Source organism: Amblyomma maculatum, chromosome 1, assembly GCF_055883805.1.
Source record: "Amblyomma maculatum isolate TAMU_Amacu chromosome 1, ASM5588380v1, whole genome shotgun sequence".
In the NCBI taxonomy this organism is placed as follows: Eukaryota; Metazoa; Arthropoda; class Arachnida; order Ixodida; family Ixodidae; genus Amblyomma; species Amblyomma maculatum.
The window spans coordinates 169537985-169556829 of record NC_139344.1 but is presented as its reverse complement, the minus strand read 5'-3'; the positions used below and the strand labels follow the sequence as shown (position 1 = coordinate 169556829).

Sequence of the window (18845 nt, the reverse complement as noted above, 5' to 3'; positions counted from 1 at the left end):
GAAGCCATGCTGGCGATAATAAAGGATATCATGCTGGTCGAGGTAGTTGAGCAGGTATTTAGATATGATATGTTCAAGCAACTTCGAAACTGTACTATTGAGCGAGATTGGGCGATAATTGCTAACAGAATTATTTCCGCTTTTATGGACTGGTATAACTTTTGCTCGCTTCCAGTCAGTTAGGAAGCATCCGCTAGTAAAAGAAGACTGAAATATTTTGGTCAAGTATTTAGATACCCATTCAGCGTACCTATATAAAAACTCGTTAGGAATACGATCTGGACCTTGGCTTTTCTTGATGTCAATATGTAATAGCAGATTTAGAACACCTTGCTCATCAATTTGTAAGTCAGTAATATGAGGCCTTTCAGTTTCAACATTAAAAGGAGGCATTACACCATTATCACGTATGTAAACAGATGAAAAAATAAATTAAAATCTTCGGCACGTTTATGGGCGTTCTCCTCGGTCTCAGCATGGTGCAGAACCTTTGACGGATTTATATAGCGCCAAAATTTACCAGGTGACTCGCGAAGAAATTTCGTGAGCGTCACATTATAGAATCTGTCTTTTGATTCCTTAAGAAGTCTCTTTAAATCCTGGCCCATGCGGCGAATACAAAGTTTATTTTTTGGGTTTGGGTTGTGTGAGGAAGCCTTACGTTTACGTTTAATTCTTTGTTTGAGATGAAGAATGTCTCTAGTTATCCAGGGACTCGTTTTATTGATGCTCTTAAATTTCTTAGGAACAAACTGATTAAGGCACCGCTCTGCTAATTCCGAAAATAATTCCCATAGTTGGTCAGTACTAGCATCAGAGTCATACAGCTGCACAAAATCTTCATATGAATAATCGAGGCAGTCAATCACAGCAGCATCATCAGCGTCATGAAAATTAAAGAAATGTTTTTTGGACAAAGTACCTGTGGAATCTGGTGATGCCTTTAAGGATAACAAAACCATCCTATGTTCGGACAAGCCATCCAAGATCTCACATTCACAGAGAGGTTTGTATACGTTCAGAAACAAAAGTCAAATCCAGTATAGATGATGATGTAGTACATATCCTTGTGTAATCAGATACAGCTTGAACTAAATTATGACAAAAAGCCAGATCAAGTAACTGCTCACAACTAAGCACTTCTCGTGTTCCAGGTAATTTCGAACACCAGTCAATGCCGGGTAGGTTGAATTCTCCCAATAATAGCATCCTACTATCGTGAGGCAGGTAGGAGTCCATAAATGTTCGCAGATTTACCAAAACGTCTACCGGGGCATTTGGGGCCCTGTAAACACCCCCGATGAAGACTGTTTGTTCATCTAGTTTTGTTTTATTTTGACCCATAGCGCTTCTACGCCATTTACATCTGGAAGTACAGAAAAAGCTATGTTGTCCTTGATAATTAATGCAACTCCCCCACCTCTGTCTTCTCGGTCCTTTTCTCACTATTTCATAGCTAGGAGGAGTAACTTCGACGTCGAGTATATCCCTATGCAGCCATGTTTCCGTGACTACTACTACTATCATCATCATCATCATCATCATCATCATCATCATCATCAGCCTGATTATACCCACTGCAGGGCGAAGGCCTCTCCCATATTTCTCCACTTAACCCGGTTCTGTGCTAGCTGCATCCACTTGACCCCTGCGAACTTCTTAATCTCATCCGCCCACCTAACATTCTGCCGCCCCCTGTTACCCTCAGTTTGTTACCCTCAGCGACCATCGGTTATCCTCTCTTCGCACTACATGTCCTATGTCTGGTTCTATTCTATGATTATGCTTTCTAATTCGACAATTTTATTTAATATGCTTCTGGCATTAACATTTATGACTTTGAACGGTTTTGATCCTGTGTTCCTGCGTCAATCGCTACTCCCAGAAGAGGTATGACATTTGTACCTTTGTTTCGTAGTTTCGTCCCAGGCGCAAAGGATATTGTTCACCTTCATCTTATCGAATACCATCTTAACATTGGCTCCATTTTTCCTTTCGTCTACAGTGGAATTCCAGAGGTTCTTCCGTATATCATGCACTCTTTTAGAATAGTCCTCTGAAATGCTTATTTGCCCTCCTTTAAGTTTGTAGCAATTATTCATAATCTTAGTTTTTTTCCCTAAAATCACCAATCCTAAGGATAACTGGACGATGCTTTCCCGGAGACAACTTACCAAGACGGTGTATTCTCTCAATGGTACTTAGCTTCTCTCCGAGTTTTACCTCGAAAACTTCGTCGTTTACTTTTCTCAGCAATGTTTCTTCGTTTTCATTTTCTTCTTCCAGTATACCTCTTACAATCAGGTTGTTCCGCCGGGACTGATTTTCCAAGCCATCAAGTTGTTTAGCTAGTGCAGCGAGCTGGCAATCACTCACAGTAGTCTCAATATTAGATAGCCTTATTTGGGATTCCTCTAGGACCACGAGCTTCGCTTCGATGGAATCGAGTCTTGTTTGCACTTTCACAATACCTGCCTCAGACGATGTTTGTTTTTCTTGAATAATAGTAACTGTGGCCAATATTTCTTTTTGAGTTTTGAGAATTTCATTTAGGATAGTTTCTGAAACAGGCCCAGGGTTTTCCTCTACATCCCCTGAAAGCTTCAGCAGCATGCATACCAATGAAAGACAGTCGTTGACACAATCAAGCAGTACTTGATTGTGTCATTATCATCATTACTGCCACTATCATACACTACTACTATCATTATCGGTCACTATCTACTACTGACTAAAGTTCTTCACTGACAGCTTTAAAGGTAAACAGCTGCGGTGGTCTTCATGGCAACCGCGTTGTCATGACGTTAGACAAGGAAACGTTGTCGGCGTGGCTATAAGTCAGGATTATTGGCAGCTATAATGGAACCGAATGAATGCCGACAGTACAGCCATTAAAGGCTTTCGCCTTAATATGAATACCTCATACTATGGGTAAACGAAGGACTGACATACATGGAAAAGCACGAACAGTCTATTGGAGGAGGGCGAAGAGATGCCGGGAGAATGGAGCATCTATAGGGAATTGTGGCGGTATTGTACAGAGTTGTCAGGCAGAGTTGGGCATTTGACCTCAAAACGTCCCCAACCTCACCTCAACCTCAATAAAAATGTCCTGACCTCACTCAACCTCAACCTCACCCATTGAGGTGGAGGTTTGCCCAGGTGGCCTAACCTCAATTTTTCAGAGGCCACGTACCACCGACCTTTCCAATAAAACTTCGGTTGGGCCTAGTTGGTTCATGATTTTCTACGGAACTGAAGAGTGCAAACAGAAGACAATCCACAGAGAAGAAGAAGCAGGTGAGCGCCTGTCCTTGTGTTCTCTTCTTCTTCTCTGTGGATTGTCTTTTGTTTGCGCTCTTCAGTTCTGTAGAAAATCACCTCAAACTCAAAGCGTGAGTTTGAGGTCGGCTTCTCGACCTCAAAAAAGAAAAAAAAAAGTGAGATAAAAGTTCTTTCTCTTGAGAACGGTAATTATAAAGCGCCATGGGCGCAAATTCTGTGCGGTGACACGCCAGAATGATGAAATAAATTTTAAATAACGTTGAATATGATGAAGCTTACTGGCAAAAGTAAAAAAGAAAATAAACTTTTGCCGGCGGGGCTACTGATTTATAGCAGGCTGACAATCATGGCGTTTTGCCCTATAAAGTCCTGGAGCATCAAGGGACAAGTGGAAGCTGTGACAGATTTTCTCTTCTTCGGCTCCAAGATTACTCCGGAAGGAGACTGCAGCCATGAAATTAGGAGACGCCTGCTTCTGGGAAAGAGAGCCATGGCTAGTCTTGACCGCCTAGTAAAGAGCAGAGACATTAGTCTGCCCACCAAGATCCGTAAACTCGTGCTATGGTCTTTCCAGTTGTGATGTATGGATGCGAGAGTTGGACTGTGAAAAAGGCTGACCGCCGAAGAATCGACGCGTTCGAATTGTGGTGCTGACGGAGACTCTTGAGAGTTCCTTGGAATGCCAGAAGATCAAATCAGTCGATATTGTCGACCATAAACCCTGACTGCTCATTGGAGGGTCAAATTCTAAAGTTAAAGCTCAGCTACTTTTGTCATCTGATGAGAAGAGAGGAAGATTTGATGGAGAAAGATTTGATGTTGGGAAAGGTTGAGGGTCACCGGAGAAGGGGTAGGCAGCGAACTCGATGGTTAGATGGCATCCTCGAGGCGCTGCAGATGAAGTTATGTGATGTTAGGAAGATATTGAGAGACCGGAAAGTGTGGCGTGATATGGTCCATAGGGTCACGAAGAGTCGGACACGACTGAACGACTGAACTGATCTGACTGACTATAACGGCAGAATAATTGTTCAGTTTTAACTCTTCAACTTTTGTTGTTATAATTTATATGTTGTTATGGTTACCTTTAGTATAACCTGATTCCCGCTGTAATGCTTGTGTCTCCTTGGAGCTTCTGGATGCCAACTGCGAATCACCGAAGTTACTTTAGTCTGCAGTGAAACTTCCCACGTATTTGTGACCAGTCCACAGTCACTCCACGACAAGCAAGTAATAATTTCTTGGTGAAAACCTTTCCCTGCGACTTGAAGTCGAATCGGACGACAAAATCACAAGCATTGTAATGTTTCTTCATTGGTACATCTCTATTACAAAACAAGAGATCTACCGTGTACCTGTAGTGACAGAGGGAAGCTGTAATACTATAATGTTATCTCGCTCGTGACTTATCACAAGACGTTGACGGAACAAAATGTTACCATATGCAGAGATACATATAGTTAAGAAAAGGTAAGCTTGCCCTGTTGACTTTACGCTACTTTCCATAATCCTGACGAGTGGATTGTGCTGTATGGAGCAAACGCCGTGAGAAATTGTTGGAAAGATTGCCCTCCATTCTGTTTATAATAATTAATGATGAATTTGCAGCCCCAAAACAATCACTTTATCATTCATGTAAATTAAGAAAATCTTACGTTGGATTAGAGATAATTCCCACATGTTACCTTGAGATGCTGAGAGAAGCTCAACTGCTAGTTCCGTTGTCCACACAGCCTCTTGTCGCAGTGAATGCATTCCAAGTTTACAATGCTTTTCGTTTCTTTTGCGTGGCTAATGTAACGGAAATGATCTTAGATGTCTTTGTCAATTCGACAATTGCACGCGCACACATCATCGTCGGCATATTTAGATTTTTTTTTTTGCTATATCTGCCATAATCACACCAGCCATAACTGCAACCAAGCCATGCACTGGACGCCGAACGCAACTATGTGATAGACCTTTAAGAAGAGCAGACCTCAGCTGGAAAGGGCGGAAACCTCATAAATTACAGCAATTGGTCGTTGACCACGGCCATGGCTGAGTGTCTTCGCTTCAAAAAGATGCGCTCCCTTCTCCTCTCAGAGTCCGAACGCGGGAGCGAAGGACGGCCTCGGCAAATGGCGAAGAACGTAGGGTGTTGTTTGGATGCTGCTTTTTTTGCCGATATTGAGCGGCTCACCCCCGCCGTTTGAGGGCAACTTCCAAGTGGACGCTCCAGGAATGTGGTGTCGATGAGAACGTGGGGCTGAGGCACCAGCTTCTAGTCGCGACGAGAGAGCCACACCCCCTGGAAGAATGGAGTGTGAACACTTATCCCATGTTACGGTGCATAACTCTTCCTTGCTCATTAGCCGAGAGGAAGGCCTGTGTGTGGTGAGCAGGGTGGCGCCGTCTACACGAAGGAAGAGCAGAGTTCGAACACTGACTGGCATGTTTCCCCTGCAAGACGATGAGATCCCTGCATGGTCGACAAGCGACAAAAGTCCGCTCAGCCGCCGCGGCGTTGCGAGAAGCGAAAAGGGCTTGTCTTTATATTTCTTTAAACGAACAGGAATATGCTGGTCCATGCGGAACGCACAACTAAAAGCCAGACATGCAAAAACAAAACAAAAAAATGTTGCGAGAGGAAGAATCCGAAAGTTGCTTCTTCTGTCTTTTTTTTTTTTTCTAGGGTGACCATTGGCCATACCAAAAGAAAAGAAGCCACATCACGGTGGTTATGAGTAAACGGGCGCACGAACGCTAGAAGGGGCACTGGTAAATGACGACACAAAATGAAAATAAGAAATTAGGAAAAATAGGGGTGTGCAAGAGGACTGAAGAAAAAAAAAGTGCCCACGATTACGTTTACGTTGCTTCCTAATGCGAAATTTGAGCGCAGCTCATCACCTGTTTCACCTTTTCGACAGATTGAGACGATTTCGAGCAAGACACGTATGTACAATTACAGACAACGTTTTTGTTATTTTTCACACGTATTCCACCAAGAAACACTCCACCAACATTTCTTGGCTGTCATGAAAGAAGCTTTGTGGTCGGAGAATCAAAGTGCAATTGAGTTATCTTAAGGTTGAGGGAAGCAGCGCGTGGACCCATGGGAACGTTGCGCGACAAACAGATAGCAGCGACTGACTGATGCCGCTGACGCCGCTAGCGAGTGAAGCGAGTGAGAACGGGATGCACCGTAATCCGCTGAGAGCAGGAGGAAGGAAACCTTAGGGACCGGGTGCCCGTTTTATGGCGCCACCGTCGCCTCGGCGGACAGCGCCGCCCGCGGCGGAGTGCCGAAGCAGCGGAGTGCCATGGCAGCTGAGTGGCGCAGTCGTTCCGTTCTGCGAGGCATTTTTGAGCATGTCCCTACCCGTCGTTTTGCGGTGTGGCTTTAAGAGCCTTGAGCTGCTTTGAGTAATCGCAAGTATTTTTCGACCGGAAAATCTTGAAAAAGGAAAGTGCCGTCCTCAACGGAACGTGCGTCTTTTTTTTTTTTTTTGAAAATGCCCGGCGCATGGTATTTCTGTTATATACTCGAAAATGCCGCGCGCGTGATTTCACCATGCGCTTAGGAACACCTTCGTTAGGAGCTTGTAAAGACGACTTCGAAGACGGGAATTGTGCCTGCACTGCGCGTTCATCTTATATCAGGTCTAGTCGAAACCCGCCTGAAGATGAAATACCGCCGAGCCGTGTAGCCGTGGTGCCGTAGTAGTGGCAATAGTTGTAATGGTCAATGTTGATGTAAAATGAAAAAGATGCTGCACCTGTCTTTTATGGTAATAGCCAGGCTCAAACTATTCAGAGTAGAATAATAGGAAATGACATTCCAGTTTCAACCTTGCAACGAAAGCTGGAAAAGGAGAAAAATAAACAAGCAAGGCAAAAGTAGGATCCTATTTATGGTTGGAAAAGCAAACACACATATACTTCCAGGACTTCCTGCACAATTACGCTAGAATAGCTCACTGAACCCGGCCTTGAGACTATCAAACTTAATCATAATATAAGCCAAATGAGTAATACCACCTCAGCATCATTTTTACATATACGGCAATGCTCTTAATGAACACGTCAGAGCTGCTACATTAATTGCCTTAGAAAATATTATACTATAAATACCTTTCTCTCGACATGCTCCGATGATTGTGAAAAGAAAAAATTTCCTGCTATCAGCGGCCCTATTTTTTCGGACGCCTGCTATGATAAAGATCTTGGTAGTATTTGTCTTTTGGTTATTTAGGCGTTCTCTCAGCGCCGGAAATTCAATGCGATTGACCACAGCTACCTTGAACATTTGAAGGAAATAGTCCAATACCGTCAAACTGTTAAACACAATCGAAAACACACACACACACACACACACACACACACACACACACACACACACACACACACACACACACACACACACACACACACACACACACACACACACACACACACACACACACACACACACACACACACACACACACACACACACACACACACACACACACACAGCGTGATGTGTTGTAAGGTAAGCCACCGACAACTAAGAGAGCGTTCTATTGTTAAATGAATCCCTCTGATGGCTCGTTCGCTAATGTGTTCTACTTTCTAAGCGTACCACGAACTTGTGGGGCCGATACCTGACCTCGATACTTGATGAGTGTGAGGGGACACGATCATGTAGGTAGTTTTCTATTTGCACGTAAAGGAATCCGGAGAATTGAAAGCCATTCCTTTTACAACTTTGTCACTGCAGCTTGCCGGACTGCCGCTAAAGCTGTTTACATTGGTCATAGAAGCAATTTCTGAGAGATAAAACGGGCTTGTCTTACTACGCCACAATCAGGAAATCTCGCGTTCACTAAAACGCCAATGAGAAACACATGTATTTAGGCGGGCCAGGAAATGGGCGCTGCTGAGAAAATACGTAAACCCGTGTAGGTGCGACGTGAATACGAAAAACAAAAAAAAAATGCTACACGGCCTTCGAAGTTAAAAACAAAATGGTACGTTTATGCTCGTTTCCACAAATTGTATTTTTTTTTCTTGTTCGACTTTTATATGAAGCCGATAGCAGATTTTGTGACCATGCGGTATTGACTGAGCTGTGAAATGAGGGATTTTATTAGGCGAAATGGACATGCCACAAACAAATGTTAACAAATTCTAAGAGCATCAACGCAGAGCTCTCAGCTCATTTTCATTGGTTGACAAACGAAGAGAAGAAAAATGACCAGATCATGGTAATAGGAACTGTTCATGTCTCCTATCTGTTTTTTTTTCTGTTAAGAGAAAAAAGTAAATTATCTATGACTATGTCAGCGAAAGTAGCTGCACAAACATTGTCTTTGCCCATCACTGAAGATCGGAACGCAGCCTGAACGACGATGGTGGAGCTGCCTTTTCTTTTTCCGTGCTGGGGTTTTCTTGTACACTGGCGGGGAAATGCTAGCGTTGTAACTTATGCTGTCGAGTTCCTTCGATTTCCAATTGTCAATAAAGTGACGATAGAAGAAGGAGTGCGGCTTCGGCTTCGAGACTTTCGTGCCGTCACTCCTGGGGAACAGAAGGCACATGCATTCGGTAGCAAGCGGAATTTTAAAATTTCGGCACTTTCCATGACCACACAGTAGCCAAATACGTAGGTTCATGCATCTGCCTTTCAGAGAACCATGCTTAGGTCACCCGCCACTCATGCTTGAGTGGAAACCCGTTGAAATGAATCGACTTAAAAGCGTCCGACGAGTTTGGGTAGCTGCCAGTGCAGCCAACAACGCACCACGTTTCGCCAGCCTTGTTTGGCCAGACTTCGTTTCACTGGACATATTCACACAACTAGCCCAACTTTCTGCTCTCTTGAGAATATATTCACGCACAACGCCATCTAAACCTTAGGGCTTCCAATTTCCACACAAACCAACGACAAACAGCGCGCTCCAATGCCGGCGCATTCCAGCGATTGAGCGATGCGCCTAGAGGCGGCGCCACCCGTTCAGCTGTCCGGTCCCTAAAGCGAGCCGGCGTTTCGGCAACCGAAGAGCACCCTCGCGGCCTCGCCGCCACACAAGAACAAGGGGGGGGGGGGGGGGGGGACTCCCTCCTCCTCTTTCCGCATGGCGGCGACGGTGTTCTACGCAGTCACGTTGTCTTGACTCACTATAGGGCGGCAGCGGCATCAGTCAGTCGCTGAGCGCTGCCTCCGGCAACCCCTTCCCCTCCCCCCTGCCTTCCTTTCCTCGTGTTCTCCGGTTTCTGCGCGCGCTCCTGCCCCCATTGTTCGCCGCCGAGTGTACCCCCCCCCCTCTCTTCCTGCGAGGCTCCGGTTGCCGTAGCGCCGGCTCGAGTGGAGCTGGTTCCGAAGCCGCCGACGCCGACGCGAAACCCAGGAACGGGCGCCTAAGAGCTGCGCTCTAAAATAAAGAAAAGAGGAGACACAGACCTCGCGCATTCACACGCTAGAATGAATGAAACAACTTTATTGCCTAGGATATGGTCGCCTAGGACAGGTGAGCTTGGTGTGTCCCCCAGACGGGAGCGATTTCCTGAGCCCACGTGGCGTGTGCCAGATGTATCTGGTCGGCGTAGGAGTTCTAGCAGCAAAGTTTGGGGAGGCGGATGTCCGGCGCATCCCCATAGGATATGTGATTGTGTGGCAATTTCAGCCTGAGGGCAATTTGGGCATGTGGGCTGATATTCCCCATTGGTGATAAATTACCACCTCGAATGACTGAGGATCGACTGGGTCTGGAGTCGGCGCAGCGTCGTAGCCTGCGTTCGAGTGCGGTCTGGGTGAGGGGGCGGAAAAACACGTCGCATCTCCCTGTGAAAAAGGTTTGAGGGGCCTCAGCTCTCGTGGTCGGAGAGCAGGAGGTGACCACCCGGCTTCTTAGTCCTCTGGCTAGACGGTCGGCCCCTTCGTTTTCAGCGTTGCCCGCGTGGTCAGGAACCCAGACAAGGTTTATTGGATGGGTAGACGAGAAGCCGCGCTATACACGGGCAGCCGGACGGCACACGAAACCGGCTGAGTAATTTATGATCGCTGTTTTAGAATCACTGAGAATGGTTCGCGTACGGGGGTCGGCGATGGCCAGCGCTATGGCTCTTTTCTGCTGCAGTAGAGGATGAATGAATGAATGAATGAATGAATGAATGAATGAATGAATGAATGAATGAATGAATGAATGAATGAATGAATGAATGAATGAATGATATCTTTATTAACTTTCAAAAGGTTACACGAGTAACAAAGGAGAGAGGACACAAGGCAAAAAGCTCCATTGTTGCAGCTTGAGAGCCGCCCTGCGCCCTCTGCCGGCGTATGGTATGTATGGCAGTGTGTACGGTAGCAGCCCCTTCATGGATCACTGCCTTGTCGTGGCGGAGGGGCTTGCGAAACTCGATGAAGTCGTGAGCTCTGCTGTGTAGGGCCACCCAAGATAGACAGGTCACGGCAGAGAGTTCTGACAAAATGTGATTCACTGGAGAAGGTAATGGCAACCCACTCCAGTATTTCCTGCCAAGAAAACCCTATGGCCAGTCACAATACCATTATCGATATGGCGCCGGAAAATGAGCCCCCCAGGTTGGAAGGCGTCCCACATGTTACTGGGGATGAACAAAGGGCGATTCCTAGTAGCTCCAGGACGAATGAAGCGGCTGGGCTAAAGCCAAAAGGACGCTCAGTTGTGGATGTGTCGGGAAGCGACCGGAAAGTCCGATGTTGCAAGGAGATATATCACATAGCAACATGGAATGTAAGATCTATGACGCAAGGTAAACTGGATATCGTCAAGCGAGAAATGGACAGATTGAACATTGATATCTTGGGTATCAGCGAGCTCAAGTGGACCGGAATGGGAGAATTTAACTCCGGCGACCATTATGTCCTTTATTGTGGGCACGAATCCAAGAGAAGGAATGGGGTCGCTCTCACAGAAGAATGGGCAAAGCAGTGCTAGGGTACAACCCCAAAAACGACCGAATGATTTCACTTCGGATCCAAGGTCACCCTTTCAACATAACAGTTATCCAAGTCTATGCACCGACCACTGCTGCTGAAGAAGCTGACGTTGAGAGATTTTATGCGGACCTACAATGCCTTTTAGACCGCACCCCATCATCAGACGTCGTTTTTCTCATAGGAGACTGGAATGCTAAGGTCGGGAGTGAAGAAATATCCGGAATTACAGGCAAGTTCGGTCTTGGTGAGCCAAATGAAGCTGGGCAGAGGCTAGTAGAGTTCTGTCAAGAAAACAACCTGACCATAGCGAATACTCATTTTCAACAGCACAAGAGGCGCCTGTACACATGGATTTCACCGGACGGTCTGTACAGGAATCAGATCGATTATATTATTTGCCGGCAGAGATGGAGAAGCGCTATACAAGCAGTAAAAACAAGGCCTGGGGCCGATTGTGGCACCGATCATCAGCTTCTTGTTGCCAAAATTAAGCTTCGATTGAGGAAAACGCAGAAAACTAGAAGGCCTTTCAGGTATGATCTGGATCAGATTCCATTAGAATATGCTGTGGAAGTGAGCAATCGATTTCAAGATTTAGATCTAGAAGACAAAGAGCCCGAAGAGATGTGGACTGATGTTCGTGATATAATACAAGAAGTTGCTACTAAGGTAGTTCCAAAGCAAAAGAAATGCAAAAAAGCAAACTGGTTATCTGAAGAGGCTTTGCAAATAGCTGAGGAAAGGAGAATGGCAAAAGGTATGGGGGAAAGAGAAAGATACAAGGTTCTCAATGCGGATTTTCAGAAAATAGCAAGGAGAGATAAGAATGCCTTCTTGAACGTACAGTGTCAAGCAGTTGAGGACAACAGCCAATTAAGGAACACAAGAGCTCTGTATAAGACAATCAAAGATATCAAAGGAAGCTTCTGTGCTAAGCTGGGCGTGATAAAGGACAAACGAGGCAAGGACCTCACTGAAGCCTCAGAGATAAAGAAGAGGTGGCAGGAATACACAGAAGAACTGTACAAGAAGGACCCGGATGTGCAAACCCAACATAGGACGGTTGTGATTACTGATCTCGAGCCGGGCATCCTGAAGAGTGAAGTTGAATGGGCCTTAGCCAGCCTTGCTAAGAACAAAGCTAGCGGAATTGATGGTATTCCAGCTGAGTTGCTTCAAAACCTCAACCACGACGCTGTTAACACACTGCATACATTATGTCAAAAGATTTGGACAACCCTGCAGTGGCCACAGGATTGGAGGAGGTCAGTTTACATCCCCATTCCAAAGAAAGGCAGTGCCAAAGATTGTTCCAACTGCCGCACGATCGCGCTTATTTCGCATGCTAGCAAGGTGATGTTAAAAATCCTGCAAGGTAGGCTGCAGCAGTATGTGGATCGGGAGCTTCCGGACGTGCAAGCTGGGTTTCGCAAGGGCAGAGGAACTAGAGACCAAATTGCCAACCTTCGCTGGATCATGGAAAAAGCAAGAGAGTTCCAGAAACCCATTTACTTCTGCTTTATTGATTATGCGAAAGCGTTTGACTGCGTAGATCACAGCAGATTGTGGCAAGCTCTCCAAGAGATGGGAGTTCCAATTCACCTCATCTGTCTCCTCAGGAACCTTTATGAAGGGCAAGAGGCCACAGTCAGAACTGGGCATGGTCTTACTGATTGGTTTCCGATTGAGAAAGGGGTGAGGCAAGGCTGCATACTGTCGCCCTGCCTATTTAACCTATATGCAGAGTGCATCATGAGGAAGGCCGGTCTGGACGAGTCTTCAGCTGGAGTGAAGATCGCTGGAAAACGCATCAACAACCTTAGATATGCGGATGATACCACTTTAATGGCAGAAAGTGAATTGGATCTCAAGAGACTTCTGATGCGCGTACAAGAAGAGAGTGAGAAGTTTGGGCTTAAACTGAACATTAAAAAGACGAAGATCATGGCGTCCTGCCCTATCAAGTCCTGGAGCATCAATGGACAAGAAGTGGAAGCTGTGACAGATTTTCTGTTCTTGGGCGCCAAGATTACCTCGGAAGGAGACTGCAGCCATGAAATTAGGAGACGCCTGCTTCTGGGAAAGAGAGCAATGGTTAGCCTTGACCGCCTAGTAAAGAGCAGAGACATTAGTCTGCCAACCAAGATCCGTATAACCCGTGCTATGGTCTTTCCAGTTGTGATGTATGGATGCGAGAGTTGGACTGTGAAAAAGGCTGACCGCCGAAGAATTGACGCGTTTGAATTGTGGTGCTGGCGAAGACTCTTAAGAGTTCCTTGGACTGCCAGAAGATCAAATCAGTCGATATTGTCGACCATAAACCCTGACTGCTCATTGGAGGGTCAAATTCTAAAGCTAAAGCTCAGCTACTTTGGTCATCTGATGAGAAGAGAGGAGTCGCTGGAGAAAGATTTGATGTTGGGAAAGGTTGAGGGTCGCCGGAGAGGGGGTAGGCAGCGAACGCGATGGTTAGATGGCATTCTCGAGGCATTGCAGATGAAGCTATGTGATGTTAAGAAGATAGTGAGAGACCGGAAAGCGTGGCGTGACATGGTCCATAGGGTCACGAAGAGTCGGACACGACTGAACGCCTGAACTGACGGTAGCAGCAGCGATGAGGGTGGAAAGTGGTGTGGCGGAAGCGGCCACATAGGTAGTGGCGTCCTGTCGTGCCGCATCTACGTAAACTACACGTTCGGCAATGGAGTACAAATCGTCCAGTGCTTGTGCTCTAAGTTGGCGGCGTCTTTCATGGCGGCCAGGGAGCATGTTTTGGGGAATTGGCTTGATGATCAAACATCTGTGAATTTCAGCAGGGAGACGAGAGACAGGATGCGGCTCACCGATAGGGTTGATATTTATACGCCCAAGGATGAGGCGGCCGTCCTCGGTACGAGAGAGGCCGTGTATTTGTGCTGTTTTGTGGGAATCGATGAGTTCAGGGAAAGTATTATAGATTCCTAGTTGAAGGAGGCGTTGTAGTAGCATACTGGGGAAGACCTAGAACAGTCTTATATTCAGAGCTTTGATGCTGTTTACGGCCTCCTCGTCCTTTTTCCAAAGGTGATAGTACGGATATGAGTAGACTATTCTACGTATTAAGAAATCTTGGGTTAGACGGCAGAGATCAGCCTCCTGCATTCCTCTGTGGCGAGTGGCTATGCCGCGAAGCAGGCCAGCAATATGTAGGGCGGTAGTGCGAAGTCACTGTACGGCTTCCGAGTTTTGCGTGTTATTTTTAATGAGCATACCGAGGACACGGATAGTGCGGACGGAAAGGATTAGGTGCGTGTCAATTTGTAAGGTAATGGGTTCCTGCGTTACCGAGTGAAGGGGTCGGGAACTTTTACTCCGTATCACTAGGAGCTCTGACTTGGTTGGTGAACAGAGCCCATTTGTTTGGACAAAAGTGTGAACTGTGTTGACTGCTTCTTGGAGTGAAGCTTGAATTTCACCATCCGAGCCAGTGTTTGTACATAAGGTAATATCGTCGGCATATATGGAGTGTTTTACATGCGGTATGTCGCTTAGCAAGGTACCGCGCATGGTGATGTTGAAAAGAAAGGGAGAGAGTACTGCCCCTTGCGGCGTGCCTCTGGGCCGAAGGTAATGCGCTTGCTGCAAAGGCCCCCAATGTGGAGATCGGCAATATGGTGGTGGAGGAAATCCGCTTGTAGTTGTACGTACGCGTGCCCACGTTCATTTGCGAGAGGTTGACCAGTATAGCGGCTTGAGATACGTTGTTGAAAGCTTTGCTGACATCGAGACACAAGATGGTGCGGGTCGCTCGAATGTGGCTGGGGTCTAGGATGTAGTGTTGGAGGTGCCACATGACATCTTGAGTGGAAAAGCCCGCTCGAAAGCCTAACATAGCAGGGGGGAGGGGGAGTTCTGCTTGGTCATCATGTGTGCGGAGTCTGTTTAGCACAACATGTTCCATAACTTTCCCAGGCATGACGTGAGAGATATGAGTTAGAGATTGCTTAGATCAAGCCTCTTCCTAGGTTTCAGGATGAAAATAATTTTGGCGTGTTTCCAGGCATCAGGCAGGCGGCCTTCCACCCAGATGCGGTTGAAGAGATCCGTAAGTGCCTCAACCGAGGGGTCGTCAAGGTTCCGAAGCATTTTATTGGCAATCCTATCATCCCCTGCGGCTGCAGTGGTCTTAACATGATTGAGTGCAGCTCGAACCTCCGCGGTTGTAATAGTTACATCCATGTTAAGGTTAAGTGTTCCAGTGTATTCTGTCGGGTGGGGATTTCAGCAGGGGTGTTTACGTATTTATCCTGTAAGGTATCGAGGAATTCGTCATCTGTCCCCGAAAATTCGTGTATGACTCGAGCGAGATTTTTTGCGAGACGTCGACTTTGTCTGGGTTGGGTCCAATAGGTGCTCAAGCAGAAACCAGGAGTTCTTGTTACCTACTTGCTTACTGAGGCGATCGCAGGTTTGATACCATTGCTCTATGCTCAATTGGTCAGAGTAGTTTTCAATTTCTCGCTCTAGGCGAACTAATCTAAGGCATAGAGCACGATTGTGTTTCTTGCGAAGCCATCGAGCGTGGAGACCGCGCTGTGCTTCCCACATGTGGCAAAGTTTAGCGTCTGGTGTGGGGCCCAGCTCATCTCGAGTAAGTGCAGAGGTGGCGTTTTCTATGTCGTGAAGGAGCGATCTGGTCCATGAGTCAATGTCCTCAATAAATGAGGGTGCACTGCCTTTTCGAACGTACCGAAATGCGTCCCAGTTAGTGTGTTTGACTGTGCGTCAGGGAGTTTTACCAAGCGTGTCCGTGAAGGTAGTACTTGAATGTAATGTTCGCTGCCCAGATTCACATGTAGGTTTTTCCAGCGGGCGCCTGGAATGTTTCGGGTAAAAGTGGGATCGGGACAGCTGTCTCGTTCAACACTGTTACCGATACGGATTGGCTGATCGGAATCTATAAGAAGTGCGAGACCGATTGTTTGGACCGTCTCCCGAACCCTGGCGCCTTTACGACCACACGCCTTACTGGGGTAACCCTATTCGGTTTGGTTTGGTTTGTGGGGTTTAACGTCCCAAAGCAACTCAGGCTATGAGAGACGCCGTAGTGGAGGACTCCGGAAATTTTGACCACCTGGAGTTCTTTAGCGTGCACTGGCATCGCACAGCACACGGGCGCCTAGCTTTTCGCCTCCATCGAAAAGCGGCCGCCGAGGCCGGGATTCGATCCCGCATCCTTGGGAACAGTTGTCGAGCGCCGTAACCACTGCGCCACCCCGGCGGGCCGAGTAACCCTATTCAGCGTGTGGCGCGTTTAAATCGCCAAGGACCGGAAGCATGCCAGCTTGGGCGACTAAGCAGGCCTTCCGGATGAGGGTCGCAACTCGTGTACTTTTATCGCTGGAGGAGCTGTAGATGTTTGAGAATGTGAAAGGGGGTGGGAGAGCGATTGTTGGGTAGGACCTGTACGAAAGTATGAGGAACATCGGGGTATTCGAGGTCAAGCTGATTAGCCCTCTACACCTGGCGCCTAGCCGAGCGTCCTTCAGGACCCCTACTGTGGGAAATAAAGTTTTACCAAACCAAACCAATTAGCCTTGAGATTTCGGTGAATTAAAATGGCCGTATTTGGTCGTTGGTGAAAGGCGGTGTTTTGGTCGTATGAAGCGTAGCCAACCAATTTTGTTGTGGTGTATGTTTCCTGTAGGGCGATTATGTGAGGGCTGTGTGACAGAGCCTGCAGGGTAAGCTCCAAGGCCCACCGCTTTGCCCTGAAGCCCCTGCAGTTCCATTGTCTCACGGTGATGAGAGAGCTAGCCAGCGCGTTTTCCGTGTGGCTCTGTGAGCTGCGGAAGCGCTATAGGTGCTTTAAGAATTCCGCCTGCTCGTGCCCACTCGTCTGCCGTATCGGGCGCAGGCGTCGCGACCTGTGTTGAGTTGGAAAGAGTAGCTGGGGTAATCGAAGGGACAAGAGCATCAAGGCGCACGGTGAGATTTTGAACGTTTGCTGCCATTGCTGCGCAGCTCGCAACGAGACGGTCAATGGTGGGTGTAAGTTGAGTGAGGGAGTTTTCAAGAGCGGTCAACTGCGTTTCCGTAGCCTTCTGTTTGGCGTCAAGATTAGCTTGGGAGGGAGGGGGGGAAGGGGGTGGTTTGCGTTTGGCGCGTGGCATGGAGTCAGTTTCCGTACGTGGAGGGTCAGGGGTGGGAGTATGGGGTTGCGTTTTGGCGCATTACTGCACCGACTCCAGACTGTAGATTTTGGAATTTGCATTTCCTAATTGAAGCTTAACTTCCTCTACCATTTCTGCCAGCTCTCTCACCTGTGAGGTAGGAACGGAGGCGTCTTCTCGCACCGGTTATTTCAATCTAGCTCATTTGGTATTGGAGCGGCTGCCTGTGCGGCTGGCTTACCGCTATTCTAGCCACCCTAGCCAAGATGGGGGAACGACTCTTCTCTCAGTGGCTTGACATTTGGCGGAGTACGGGTTTGCGGTTATGATTGATGTTCTGAAGCGTCGGGGTTGATGGACTTTGAAGCATCATGCACCGATGCAACTGACTTCGATCGTGTGGAGCGATATTTACAGTTCTTGCTTCCCGAGGGATGAGCGCCCTTGCAAATGATGCATGAGACCTGACACGAAGGCACTTGCCCCTCCGTGGGTGGCTCGTGTGCTACGCCACAGCGCCGAAACGTAGGCTCTCGTAGCTGCGGGCACACATCCACGCGGTGTCTGAGCCTGCGGCAGTTGAAACAGGCCTCCGGTCTGCTTCTATAAGGGAAGACTTCGCAAGTGAAGCCCAGGTACCGCAAGAAGCGGGGTAGGCCTTTGTTGCCCAAACATAACGACGAAATGGCACTTGCCGCCCATGCGGCGCGCCGCCACCACGGGGATGTCGGGATGTCGAGCACGTATCTCGGCAAAGGTCTCGGCGTCTGTTTCGTGGCTGTACGCACGGTAAAGCACCCCGCGTACAGAGTTGTCCGGTACTGGGGTGTAAGTTGCAACTGGAGTAGTGGTCGATGCGGCGGTGATACTCTTGATTTGGGCATACTGAGCGGCACGATGCTGATCTGGAGTGCTGACCATGATGGTGTTATTCGTGGGGTGAATTCTCACCTAGTTATCTGTTATTGCTAATCTACCGTCAATCTTGGCAGTTTCATAAATTGTCATGGCCAGGCCGGCCAGGCCTACAGCAAGAAGGTCGAGTGACTTGTGGTCGCAGAACCACCTTACAGTCGTCTTCAGGTAGGCGTGGGATGGGTCGGTGTTTCTGCTGTGGGGGAGCTCGGGCACAAGGTCGCGCTGCCGGGCGAACAGGCGGAGTGTTGGCCGACTGGTCAGTCGATGTCGATGTCGATGTCGAGGGGTGGCGGTACTGAATCTGCATCGTCAATGCCGTCCAGGGGCCGTCGGCCAGCTCCGCAGCGGTAATATTTGTTTCTGGGACTGCGTAGTGCATCCTCCGAAAAGTCGATATTCGAGACAGTGGCCGCAGCCAGATCAGCTCGGAGGTGGAGACGATGGAGCAGCGGCCGGGGCTCCCTCGCAGACACGCGGAGTCCCGGGAGGCCCGCTTTCACAGCCGCGGCAGCGCGAGGTTCGCCAGACGCAGACGCTTTTCC

General features: G+C 47.8%; 1 pseudogene; it reads right to left on the bottom strand.

The window, feature by feature from the left end:
* Positions 1-1868: 1868 nt before the first annotated feature.
* Positions 1869-18306, bottom strand: LOC146204846 (uncharacterized; annotated as a pseudogene).
* Between the last annotated feature and the right edge of the window lie 539 nt (positions 18307-18845).